This window comes from Sitophilus oryzae, unplaced genomic scaffold (genome assembly GCF_002938485.1).
Source record: "Sitophilus oryzae breed Bouriz unplaced genomic scaffold, Soryzae_2.0 scaffold_179_pilon_pilon, whole genome shotgun sequence".
Taxonomy (NCBI): domain Eukaryota; kingdom Metazoa; phylum Arthropoda; class Insecta; order Coleoptera; family Curculionidae; genus Sitophilus; species Sitophilus oryzae.
In genome coordinates this window covers 4,568,750-4,582,817 of record NW_022146501.1, presented here as the reverse complement: position 1 = coordinate 4,582,817, position 14,068 = coordinate 4,568,750, and the positions used below count along the sequence as shown (strand labels likewise).

General features: G+C 32.1%; 1 protein-coding gene across 1 annotated transcript in view; it reads right to left on the bottom strand.

The window, feature by feature from the left end:
- The window catches only part of LOC115882709 (putative serine protease K12H4.7), a gene marked incomplete in the record, with an annotated part of 747,005 nt that overhangs the window by 487,344 nt on the left and 245,593 nt on the right, over positions 1–14,068 (bottom strand).

Below are 14,068 nucleotides of genomic sequence, written 5' to 3'. Positions count from 1 at the left end.
AATTTCAATTAGATTGCATGGTGTTCTTATTCTGTTATGATTTATAACTTATAAAAAGTCACAATATATTACTAAACATTGAACAAACTAAAACTTAAAAAATAAAATTACTGCTCACTTTAAGTTATTTTAGAAAATGTTCCGCCATTGTTTTGAATTGTATCTTTTTAAAACTGAATTACTACCTATTCTCGTAAAAGGACCGGTTAACTTAATTAAACTTCTCTAGTACCGCCACTCGAGAGCAACGACGATTGAACTTGTTTCCATGGCTAACTAAGTGAAATTGTTTAAAAATTATAAGAATTGGCTATAACTCAGTAATTTTTCGAAGAAAACATATTATAGCTTATATCGCCGAAAAGCTTAAAAAATGGCGCTTATTATGAAGTCATGGCCAACTATAGTTTCCATTTAAAAAAACATATGTTTGTGTCATATGTCAAAAATGACAGGCTATAGAAGAAAACGGAGGACACAGTCTCATAAAGAATGTGATTATCTACAACTTTTATCTGAAAACTTTTTGTCTAAAATAGCTTATAATGGAATTAGGGACAATTTTTAAAATAGCCGAAATTTGTTTTTTTTCGAAATATCTAGTAAGCCATTAACTTTATGGTCAATTTTTCAGTACGACCTAAGGGTTGGTAGGCAGTTCTAAGTACTGCTTAGCCAATAACATTAACCCTGAAGGTTCCCAATCCCTTTTGGATTGGTCAACTTGCCACCTTCCTTCAATCCAACTTGCTTGAACCGCCTGTTGCTAAATGACACCTGTTTGCTCGTTTAATATATTTAACTTAAGCTCAACTATTTTAAGCGCTTTCAAGTACGTGATTTTCTGGTTACCAATTGTTTTATTACCATTAGATGACGGTTTGACGTTTTTATCTTTAGAAAAAGTCCATCTTTACAATTTATGTGTGTTTAGAGTTCTATAGTTTATTTCTTTTTTCTTTTTAAATCGCTTTAGTATAGACCTGTGAAAAATAGTTTGTAGATGTTTGCTTTACAACTTCTTTGTTAAAAGGGTCCTATCTATAACAAAAAAAAATCGAAAAGATCGCTTTCACGTAATAAAAAATAATCTGTTACAATTTGCCGTCTCCTTAAGGAGGAAGCTATTGTTTCCAAAAAAAATAAAGAGAAAAAACTAGATCTGAAAAAAAAAACAATATAAGAGGTATTACTAAAATACAAATCGTATAAGACAAGAATGTCAAAACAAATGAAACAATAAGTTCACGATATGATTACTGCTTACACAAACTAATCTATTGCGAACTATTAGGTTCGTTCCAACCGGACCTAGAACCGATCCTGGGACAGTAATTTCTAGTCGCTCACTTATTGTTTGAAAAGTTTGATCATTTGCCAAGATTTACGAATGAATTGACTGATAGGAAATTACCGTTCTAGAACGGTTCTCTCGTCCGGTTGGAACAAACACATAAACAACTACACCTAATACCAACCATAATAATAGCGGTAAACAATTTCTCCCACTTCTTAATCGATGCTTGATTTCTTCCGTATACGGGTTCCGCGTGAAGGAATCCATCTTGTTCTTCTTGTTATCGATGTTTTCTGATTACGTTAACTGTATTAACTGAATTATGACAATATAACTGCCTGCAAATATTTGTTGCATGCTTTGAGCGAAAACTGGCCTAAGTCACGCAAACGAACGCATCCCTATAGAGGAAAGTGACCGGTTAAACTGAAAACACTGAAGAAAATACACCTCGAAATGTACCAAACCTAAAACATAAATTTAATGAAAGGATTTTTCTGAGAAAGTATTTTTATTAATCACGCTGTTTTTCTTCATACTTTAACATTAAACCAAGTAAATATTTTGTAATTCTTCAAGGGTCTTAAGTAAGATAAACGACTGTAATACGAAGAGGAAAAAGGGTAAAATAGGATCCGGTATTAGTGTCGTTCTTTATCCCAAACTTTGTTATAGTGATAAATGCAACTCCTTCAGACGTTCACACCGTCGAGAGATCTCGCGAAAAGAAAATGAAAAATGAATCTATTCGCGGATCGCGTTTTCATTAAAAAGAAAGTGCACGAAATTTGTCAGCTCTGCCAGGTCGGACGCCTTTTTAAATTTTGCTGATTGTCGTCGTGATCTGAGAATTTTATGCATAAACTTTCGGGTTTCACTCAAGATGATAGTGGCACTGATTAAAGTGCAGTCGAAAAAAAAACATGTAAGAATATAAGTGTAGCATTTTTAATTGAAGGAATGCTGTTCCTATTATATCCTTTGTTGTTTTAAGGTAACTGTTCTTTCGTTTAGCCGAGTTTAACTAACTTTAATGTATTCTTGCTTGACAATCGATTAATTCGTATAAGATTTTTTAAATTTAAAATAAAAACCTGGTAGTGGCTCTTAAAAAATGTCAGTTTTTGAATAGTTGTTTTTAGTTTTTAATCGACCTAACAAAAGCCTTCGACTCTGTGAACAGAGATGCACTTTGGGCAATTATGAAAAAGTTCGGAGTACCCAACAAATTTCTTACAGTGTGTAAAAGCCTCCATAACAACAACAAGTCGAGAGTGATTTCTCTATCACCATCATGGATCACAGAGCGATACCTTTCTAACAAACACAGGAGTTAGGCAGAGATGTGTCTTAGCGCCTCTCCTATTCAACATATTTATGGCAGCACTCTCCTTTATAGTAGACAGCAAACTGCAGGATAGAGGATTGGACATTAGATACAGATATGACGGAGGTCTGTTCAACATAAAAAAGACTCACGGCAAAAACACGTATAAAGTTTATCACAGAACTTCAATATGCTGATGATTGCGCTATAGTTTCAAAAACGAAAGATATAAAATAAAAAGAACTTACATTAGGAATGTAGCTGAGTGTAATGGATATGCGTCTTCATTAGTTGATAAAATAATGAGAAAACGTAGGTATAAGTTTGAGATTTCTGAAAATTCGACTTTTCAAGTGGAGAAAGATACGTCAAAATATTTTTCAATACCGTTTGATAGAATTGAATTTTTTAGAATGTCAATTATAAACTTGTGTAAAGTGCTAATAATAAATTACTACAATTATTAAGGTAATCCTAAGATAAAACACCTCCACTGGAAAGGTCGGGTATTTATGAAATTTTGTATAAAAATTGTAATCAGAAATATGTTGGGTAAACTTGAATATCAATATTATCTAGATTTAAAGAACATATGGCTCAGATAAGATATGGTAGACCGGATAAATCTTACGTTGCCGAACATATTGTTGATAAAGAACGTTGTATGGATATAAATGATCGAAAATGAATTAAACAAGTCTCAAATTAAAGGCAATAAGATGCATATGAGAGCATCAAAATTATTAAATGCAAAGATAGTATGAGACAATGGCCCACCAATCAGCGAGTATATAAACGCTCAATTTGTAGATATTAGTTTAGTTTTAATCATGCCAGTGTAAAAGTAAAAGTGTTTTAGTGTATTGTGGTGATTTAGTGTTTTATTTTGCAGTAAGTTGGTGATAACATTTTTGGTCTTTTGTTTAACTTGCAAACCCTGTATTACGCTACCATTTTACCGATAACGACTGCACTGTTCTCCAAGCTCGGCCTACTACCGTTTTAATCGATCTTTCTCAAAAAAATAACGATGCGTCCCGTCAATAAAAATTCGACAAATTTGCAAGTAGCCAATGTGATGAGTGGGCGGAGTATCGCGGTGACTGTGGTACACTCTGCCGCGTGTATAGTACTATTCTTTTAAAAGTTCCTCAATATGGCCGACCTAGTTACGAAAATTGGTAATTTTTTTTTAATGAAAAATAAGTTGGCGTTAGCGAATTTAGAAATTGATTTACTCTTTGGTTAACAATAATATTTTTCAGGATTGTCAAGTTGACGTTAAAGTTCTGTGATATTTTAAAAAGTAAAAAGTTTCCATACTTTTGGCCACCACTGTATATAATTATTGAAAGTAAAGGGTGGTGACTTGAAAGAATAAAACTATTTCTGCAAAAAATTGCCTGTTTTCAGTCATTTTACAAAATGCCCAATCGAGGCCAGGCAGATTAAAAATTGATCAAAGTTTAGTCAACTATAACCATAAGCATATTGAATAATTTACGCTTTAATAAAAATACCCCATATTTTCCTATAGAAAAACAATAATTATTTTTGTCAAAATTTTATTATGTTTAGCCGAAAACAACTTGAATTCTATTTCATAAATTTTAATTATAAATAACATAATTTTAAATACAAAATATATTAAAACCTTAAGATTAATATCTCATTTAATTATTATACTCTGCATGTAATAATTAGATTCTGTGTATATGGTACAGGGCTGCTTCTTTGTGGAACTTTGCTTTCTTTTAGAATAAAATGAATTTAGATCTTTATAATAATCCTCAACCATACTCTATTTAACAGAGTTATCACTTTTTGTGCCATTATTTCCAAATTTTGATGAAGTTATTCGATACGCCTGCGACATAATATGTATTCTTTCTTATTCTGATTTTTTTCTTAATCTACTAATATATAAAATCCTTAAGTGACTGACTCACTGATTAATCACGATCCTACTCAAACCACTCAACGGGTGTAGGAGTAAGTTAGGAGGGATTTTTCGAAATTCCAGTTCCAAGGGGGTGAAACCTTCTCTCAAATATTACAATATTTTTTATTTAAAAAACGGTCAAGTTTCCGAAAAAACGCTTAAACACGGGTATTTTATTTTGTTTTTTACATATTTTAAGATTTTTTAAAAATGTATACAAGGTGTTTCGAAAAATCTAGTCATTAATATTAATCACGATCCTGCTTAAAGCGCTTAACGTAAAAAGCTGATTTTTGGAAAACGGGTTGACTTTAGGGTGTAGAGGTTCGATAAGAAGGAATTTTTCGAAACTCGAATTCTAAGGGGGCGAAACCTTGGTGAAACCATCCCTCAAATATTAGAACATTTTTTATTTAAAAACCGGCGAGTTTTTCGGAAAAACTCTTAAAAACATATATATTATTTTGTTGTTTTACATATTTTAAGATTTTTTAAAAATTTATACAGGGTGATTCATAAAATATGACCATTGAGTAAGTCACGATTCTGCTTAAACTGCTTGACGTTTAAAGCTGATTTTTGGCAAACGGATTGACTGTGGGGTGTAGAGGTTCGATAAGGAGGGGTGTCTCGAATCTCAAATTCCAAGAGGGTGAAAACGCCTCTCAAATATTACAATATTTTTTATTTAAAAAACGGTTAGTCTTTCGGGAAAACGCTTGGATAAGCATAATTTATTTGTTTTTTTACATATTTTGAAATTTTTTTAAAAAATCATACAGGGTGTTCCAAAAGGTTGGGTAATTGATTAACCACGATTCTGCTTAAACTGGTTGACGTAAAAAGCTTATTTTTGGCAAACGTATTTTTCGAACGGAAGTCAAATTCCAATGAAATGAAACTACCTCTCAAATATTACCAAGTTATATAATAATAACGCCATATTGTTTTTTTCTCATGCTGACATAAATGTGAGAAAATTTTATCCAGTTTGTAGGTTTATGGAAATTCTTGCTTTGCTTTATCATCACCATTACAAATGATTAATTCGAACGAAGTCGCGGGTACACGCTAGTATTAATTAATAAAACACAGCAACATGTAAGGCCTATTTTTGTTTAGCTAGTTATTTTAGTTTATCTATAGCTATTTTCTCTAATTGAGGCTTCACAAAAAAAGTCTACAAACTCTAAAAATAAAATAATACTACTCACTTGAGTGTTGCACGAAAAATGCCTCCTTTCCGGTCCTTGGCACGTGTAACCTTGCTGACACTGTCGGTACTGCGTGCTGACTCCTCCTCCGCACGTCCTGGAACACGGACTGGGCTCTGACCATTCTGACCAAGGTCCAGCATCGGGTCCTTGGTCTCCTTCTGTCACATAGCTCCCGGGAAGATAGAGATGCGCTCCTTGCTGTCTTTTGAATCGATCTTTGTAGTGTCTGATTTTCTGAAACAGGAAGAGAAAAGATTTTGATTTTTTTCTTCTGTTGTTTGAAACGTCAATATTTCATTACAGACAAATAAAGTGACAAACTGTACAGGGTGGCGCCTCTCATACGACGTGGAGGATCCAAGGAGAACGGTGGTTTATATCAAAATGAAATTTTGGGAGCATATGTAGGTTAATTGAAAGCATTTTATAAAAATATATAGAGTTATACAGGGAGCCCCCCAAAAAATTTACATATTAAAGTTGTGTTTTTTTTGTAATAAAACACCCTGTATATTAATTGATTTTCGGATTCTAGAAAAAAAAATGTGAGTTTTATTAAAGCATATGCCTAAACTGTAAGAATTTTAACATATTTCACATTTTGTGAAAATGAAGAGTAAATTTCTAATTACAATAACAGCTACCTAAATTTTAATTTACCCTGTATAGCTTGATATTTAATTACAATAATCATTGTATGTTAAACCAAATTAAAATTTGACCCGAAAAGTTGTACAGGGTGACACAAAATTAATATGGAACATTGGTCACTTTTAAAAGCGGTTTACTCCTTTATTTTAAATGGAACACCCAGTATATTATTCCGGTGTTTAATGGGGAATTCATATATCTTCAAAATATTATTAAGGTTGTCTACCCCTCAGACAAAGATTCTCCTAGATATTTTAATTTCTGACTGACTTTTCTGATTTCTTTTCCACTGACGCGATATTTATTATCTGAAAAAATCTAAGGGGTGGGGGGGGGGTGACTATAATATATCTTATGTTAATTTAACAAAAATTAAAAGATGTAGAGTAAATTCCTCAGCGGTAATAAAAAGATACACGTTTAAAACATATTTTAATTATTACAGAATTAAAACTAGATATAAACCTATAATTAAGTGACAAAAATTTGCTATACGAAATCAAATGCTCAAAATTCTTCCTTTCCTGTTAATTGCATAAAATGATTCTCTTTTCAAAAGATCTTTTCAATTTAAAAGGCATATGTGGAGTTCTAAGTTCTAGCAGCTACAATTATTTCTCTCATGTTGTCGATAATAATAGTCGTCATACATATCCCCATAAAAAAACAGACTAGATAAAAGCAGGAGCAGTTAAGTATTTTATTAATTTGTGTATGGTACACTGCATTTAACAACTGATAGAATTATCAACGTTATCAACTCGGTGTAGCATATACAGAAGGATCGGACGTGGCTCGGTGTCTACTTCACGGAACGTGCCCGGCTCGGGTACGGTCCGGTGTAAATCATCCTTTAGTCATATACTTCTCTAGTAAAACTTACCTTTATTTTTCTCCAAGAATCTGAAAATCAATTAATATATAGGGTGTTCCTTTCCAAAAAACACAACTTTGATGTGTAACTTTTTTTGGGGACACCCTGTAGAACACTCTATATTTTTAAAAAGTGCTTTCAAATAACATTTCATTTCGATACAAACTGTCATTCTCCCTGTATCGTCCGACTGGCACTTGCCCTGTTTTTTTTTTTCAATATACAGGGTGTCTCAGAAATAAGTGCAAGTATTTTAGGGGTGGTTCAAAAGAAACATTTTTTCTCTTTACCATTTTTCAAGTAAGCCCAAAATAACCGAGCTATTTTACTTTGAAAATTTAAACAAAAAATGCTTTTTTGCTTAAATTTTGAGAACCAATGGATCTTTTCTGTATTTTCTTTCATGTAAATTTAATCTACTATCTATGTTGCCATATTATCACGAAATTATGTTTTTTAACTTAAAACTAAAAAAATTTCCAAATTTTTTTTCAAAAAATTCCAAATTTACATAATATTTTTTTTTCGCAAAAAATACCTCATAGGCATGTTTCTGAGGCCAAAATATACTACCAGTTAAATACTTGCACTTATTTCTGGGACACCCGGTATTATAAATGGCTTTGTAACTGGATTAAATAATCTAGATATAGCAGTTCCTTCATTGTTGCACGTACCAAATCATCGTATTAGCAAAAATGTTCATCAAAGTATCTAATGAATATAATCAAGAAGCAATCGGATACACTCTAAATATACGAGCGATAGATAAGATAAATCAGTGGTTCTTATTAGGTTTTGCACCGGCGGTTATTACTCAATAACTAATTACTGCCGACCGCCGTACATGGCCTCACAATTCTACCGATCATTAAGCAAATTGCACCCGGATTAGGATCCTAAAGAATTATGCGAATTCTGCTAAAGAAAAAAAATTAGATATATATCGAAGGTTACAGTTAGAAGTAGATAGTTGTGTTAAATTCAAACACTTTAAGATCATTCTCGTGTTTCCAATATAGAGAGTGACAATAATCTAGACTTTAGACTACTGCGACATTTTAAGGTGCGTAAGAGGAAAATGATTTTTGTCATTGTTTATGAAATAAGACCCATAAAGACCCTGCTAGACCAGAGGCGTTCATACAATACTGTAGGCAAAAAAGCGTTGGCAATCCCAGATAAAATTTTAAAAAATCATATTAATACATTATAACTCATTACTAATCCAATATACAGTGTATTTCAAAAAACATGTGCTATCTCTCGTGTGATTTTACGTGAATATACATGTACTGATTTCTTTCGAAAATCGACAACTATGAAACTATGAACTCTTCCCGGACACAAACGATACATTGTGAGACAGGAAGTTGTAGAGAGAAACAAGCCCTATAACATAGGATACAACATTTTAATGAACAGGGCTTTGCATAAAATCAATAAAATGAAAAATATACGAAATAATATACATGTACTGATTTCTTTCGAAAATCGACAACTATGAAACTATGATCCCTTCCCCGACAGAAACGGTACATTGTGAGACAGGAAATTGTAGAGAGAAACACGCCCTATAACATAGGATACAACATTTTAATGAACAGTGCTTTCCATAAAATGAATAAAATGAAAAATATACGAAATAATATACATTTAGTGATTTTTTTCGAAAATCGACAACTATGAAACTATGATCCCTTCCCGGACACAAACGGTACATTGTGAGACAGGAAATTGTAGAGAGAACAAGCCCTATAACATAGGATACAATATTTTAATGAACAGTGCTTTGCATAAAATCAATATAATGAAAAATATACGAAATAATAATATACATGTACTGATTTCTTTCGAAAATCGACAACTATGAAACTATGATCCCGTCCCCGACACAAACGGTACATTGTGAGACAGGAAATTTTAGAGCGAAACAAGCCCTATAACATAGGATAGAACATTTTAATGAACAGTGCTTTCCATAAAATAAATAAAATGAAAAATATACGAAATAATATACATGCACTGATTTCTGTCGAAAATCGACAACTATGAAACTATGATCCCTTCCCCGACACAACCGGTATATTGTGAGACAGGAAATTGTAGAGAGAAACAAGCCCTATAACATAGGATACAACATTTTAATGAACAGTGCTTGCATAAAATCAATAAAATGAAAAATGTACGAAATAATATACATGTACTGATTTCTTTCGAAAATCGACAACTATGAAACTATGATCCCTTCCCCGACATAAACTGTACTTTGTGAGACAGGAAACTGTATAGAGAAACAAACCCTATAACATAGGATACAACATTTTAATAAACAGTGCTTTCCATAAAGTCAATAAAATGAAAAATATACGAAATAATATACATGTTGATTTATTCGTAAATGATTTCTCACGTAAAAGAAAATTAATTTTTCATATCAACATGAGTCTGATTTTTTTCAATTTATTATAATTTTATTTGGAGGGTTGAAGTTAGTATGAGTGCTACATATTTTAATGCTAAAAAAGTCTTGACAAATTCACCAGAGACGTGCATACGGGTTTTCACTGGAATATTTTTCTAAAAGAGATACGTGCGGCACTGATTTTTTTTCTCTTATTACCGCAATTTTATTAATCACAATTATTAAAATTGCATTTATCTCGTAGTATATGACATAAATTAGGATGGATTGACGTATTCATTTGTTTCCGGTTACTTCCTGTTTCACCGGAAATTACTAAATTTTTGATTTTTAAATGACACCCTCGGTATATTTTTACTTTATTCGATAGAAAATGACAATCTGAAAAGAATAACATATCATATTATGTCAAATTTTGACAATCTCACTAAAAAAAATTATATTATGAATGTCAATCTAGAGCTCCAGTGAAAAACAAGGCTGTGTTAAAAACACTAATAATTATTCATCAAGAAACCTGGGAAAATAGATTTGATCGTCTAATGTTTTTCGTGTCATGTCCTGAGGGTTTATAAGATGCCCAAATCCAATTATTTTTAATAATATCTTAATTTTTTCAAATGAAACAAGGGTGGCTTATTAGCATATTTGGAAAAAGCATTTTTTTACGAATAATTTGGTACCGCACACTTGGTATTTCAAGCCAAATTGTCGTTACATTTATGGCACTCTAAATTAAAATTTAAAATGCTATTTTTTTAAATAAAAATGACACAAGTTGACATATGTGCTATGTCATTCTATCCAGTATGTCATTTTATACCAAATGAGGTAAAAATATACCGAGGGTGCCATTTAAAAATTAATAATATTTTAAATACCAAGGAGGTCATTTCAAAATCAAAAGTTGTAGTCATTTCCGGTGAAATAGGAAGTGAGCGAAAATAATTCAATACGTCTATCAATCCTAATTGATGTTATTTATTGTCTTAGAATTAAGTGCTACTATGAAATTTGTATATTTACATATGTATATCTCAATTTTTATTTTTTTTAATAAAAGGGAATGGTTCACAAAAATATAATGTTACGCCGCTGACTGGACCACGCCCTCTCCCATCGAGCTACGTAAAAAAAGACAGATCGCTCGGCGTTGCGTAAGTTATGGTCTGCTGATTTTTGCTACCGCCAGAGACTGGCTCTATGATTTATAGAGCTGCAGTTTTACCGGTTGCGAACCATCCAAGTAGTACCTATCAGCCGCGTGCTGTCTATCTGAAATTAAATAATAATTGAAAATTTAAACGCTATTTTGATGGCTGCGGAAGATAAATGTTCTTATCGCTATAAGATAATAACAGAGATTTCTTGAACTGAATAAGCCAAGCCTATATAGTGGTAATGGTGTTTGAATTCTCTTCTTTTATTTGAAATAAAATCTTATATGGGTTAGAATATTGAATATTTTATTCACTATTATACTATACAGGGTGGTACGAACTGTATTCCGGAAACTTCGGCAGCATATTCTGCAAATAAAAATAAATAAAAAATTTCCTATAAATGTATGTCCTAAAAGGCTTCTTCTCTCTGTTTCGGAGATACAGGGTGTAGAAGTCTCCTTTTTATTTCGATTTTTTCCAAATAATTTCTGAAGTAACGTCAATATATGGATGAACATTGGTTTCTGGGAGTTCTTTGGAGAAATTTGATTTTGATGTCAAGATGACTCCTATTTCTAGAGGCATCACCTACATGTTTTTTAAATGTTATGAAATGTAATAACTTTTCGTCCATATCTGTATAAAATTACTAAGTGAAAAAATGTACATTTCCATGATTTTTTACGTAAAATATGTCTCTTGGTATCGCTACGAGCAACCGTTCTCAATATATTTAGAATGGAAACAGTCAATAAATGTCATTATTGATAAAAAAAAAATAAACCTGAGTAGATAGTTATTTGACTGAAATGATAAATTTGGGAACTATTTTTTTAAATTAATAATAATTTTGATGACAATAATGTCATTTAATAATGAATATGTACCCCCCAACTCAAGAGAGAGAATCATACTTCTTCACCTAATGGTAAACTGCTGATGGACACATGCCATCGAGTTCGAAAGGACTCAGTCCAGGAAAGTTTTCTCGTTATAATTCGGTTTTAATATATACTTTTAGTGATAATAATGTTATTTAATAATTAATTTTTACCCTCCAATCGAAGAATCGTACTTCTTCAGCTAATGGTAAACTGCTGATGGACGCATGCCATCCAGTTCAAAAGGACCCACTCCAGGAAAGTTTTCTCGTTATAATTCGGTTTTAACATATCTTTTGGTGATAATAATGTTATTTAATAATTAATTTTTACTGGCCCAATCCAAGAATCGTACTTCTTCAGCTAATGGTAAACTGCTGATGGACACATGCCATCGAGTTCGAAAGGACCCAGTCCAGGAAAGTTTTCTCGTTATAATTTGCTTTTAATATATTCTTTTGATGACAATAATGTTGTTTAATAATGAATTTTTACCCCCGAATCCAAGAATCGTACTTCTTCAGCTAATGGTAAACTGCTGATGGACACATGCCATCGAGTTCGAAAGGACCCAGTCCAGGAAAGTGTTTTCGTTATAATTCGGTTTTAATATATTCTTTTGATGACCAATAATGTTATTTAATAATGAATTTATACCCACCAACGCAAGAATCATTTCTTCAGCAAATGGTAAACTGCTGATGGACACATGCCATCCAGTTCAAAAGTACACACTCCAGGAAAGCTTTCTCGTTATAATTCGGTTTTAATATATACTTTTGGTGATAATAATGTTATTTAATAATTCATTTTTATGGCCCAATCCAAAAATCGTACTTCTTCAGCTAATGGTAAACTGCTGATGGACAAATGCCATCCAGTTCAAGAGGACCCAGACCAGGACAGTTTTCTCTTTATAATTCGGTTTTAATATATTCTTTTGATGATAATAATGTTATTTAACAATGAATTTATACCCTCCAATCCAAGAATCATACTTCTTCAGCTAATGGTAAACTGCTGATGGACTCATGCCATCGAGTTCGAAAGGACCCAGTCCAGGAAAGTTTTCTCGTTATAATTCGGTTTTAACATATTCTTTTGGTGATAATAATGTTATTTAATAATTAATTTTTACCCCAGTCCAAGAATCGTACTTCTTCAGCTAATGGTAAACTGCTGATAGACAAATGCCATCGAGTTCGAAAGGACCCAGTCCAGGAATGGTTCTCGAGATATTTCGAATCGAATTTATCAATACCTATCATCATTGACATAAATTAAACATGTTGACTAAATAGTTATTTGACTGAAATGATAAATTTGGGAACTATTTTTTTAAATTAATAATAATTTTTTCGAAGATGATTAAAACTGCTTCTGTTGAACTTTTGGCACAAAAACATTTCAAATTTCTAATAACTATTTAGTCAACATTTATGTCAATGATGACAGGTATTGATAAATTCGATTCGAAATATCTCGAGAACCATTACGCGTAGCGTTTTTTACCAAGAGACCTTTTTTACTTAAAAAACATCGTAAATGTATATTTTTTACTTAGTAGTTTTATACAGGTACAGACGAAAAGCTATTACTCTTCAAACCAGTTAAAAATGTGCAGGAGGCGCCCTCTATAAGTAGGAGTCATATTGACATCAAAATCAAATTTCGCATGCCAAAAAACTCCCTATCACCAATTTTCATCCAAATATTGACGTTGCTACAGAAATAATTATATCTCCGAAACTAAGCATTTTAGGACATACATTTATACGAACTTTTTTACTTATTTTTATCTGCAGAATATGCTGCCGAACTTTCCGGAACCCTGTATATTCTGGCTACAACTGCATTTGTTAGATAGAACATTATATTTATTTCTAGTGTTACTTGTAATCACTAAATCAAAACCAGTAAAGAGAGATCTCTATTACTAATAAAAAATAAATTTAATACACTTTGACTATTTTTGATCATAACAACAAGTAACAAAACCTACGAATTTAGACTGTTTTGATTATTCGCGTCCCATAACAAATCAGAACTTTTTAAAAAGACGATGATTATAGTTCTGCATTAATGGCAGTATGAATTAATGCGCCGCAGGGCAGCAAGTTATTCTCTTCCAAGTGTTCTGGTTAATCGGCATCCCGTTCCTTCTTTTATTTGTAATAAGATTATTGTTATTTAGAGGTAGCTCCAGGTGGATACCGGGGCCTTTGTATATCAGAGCTGTTATTCGTTACGATAACAAGCTGTTCTGTAAGTGTAATTACATAATTTATTTC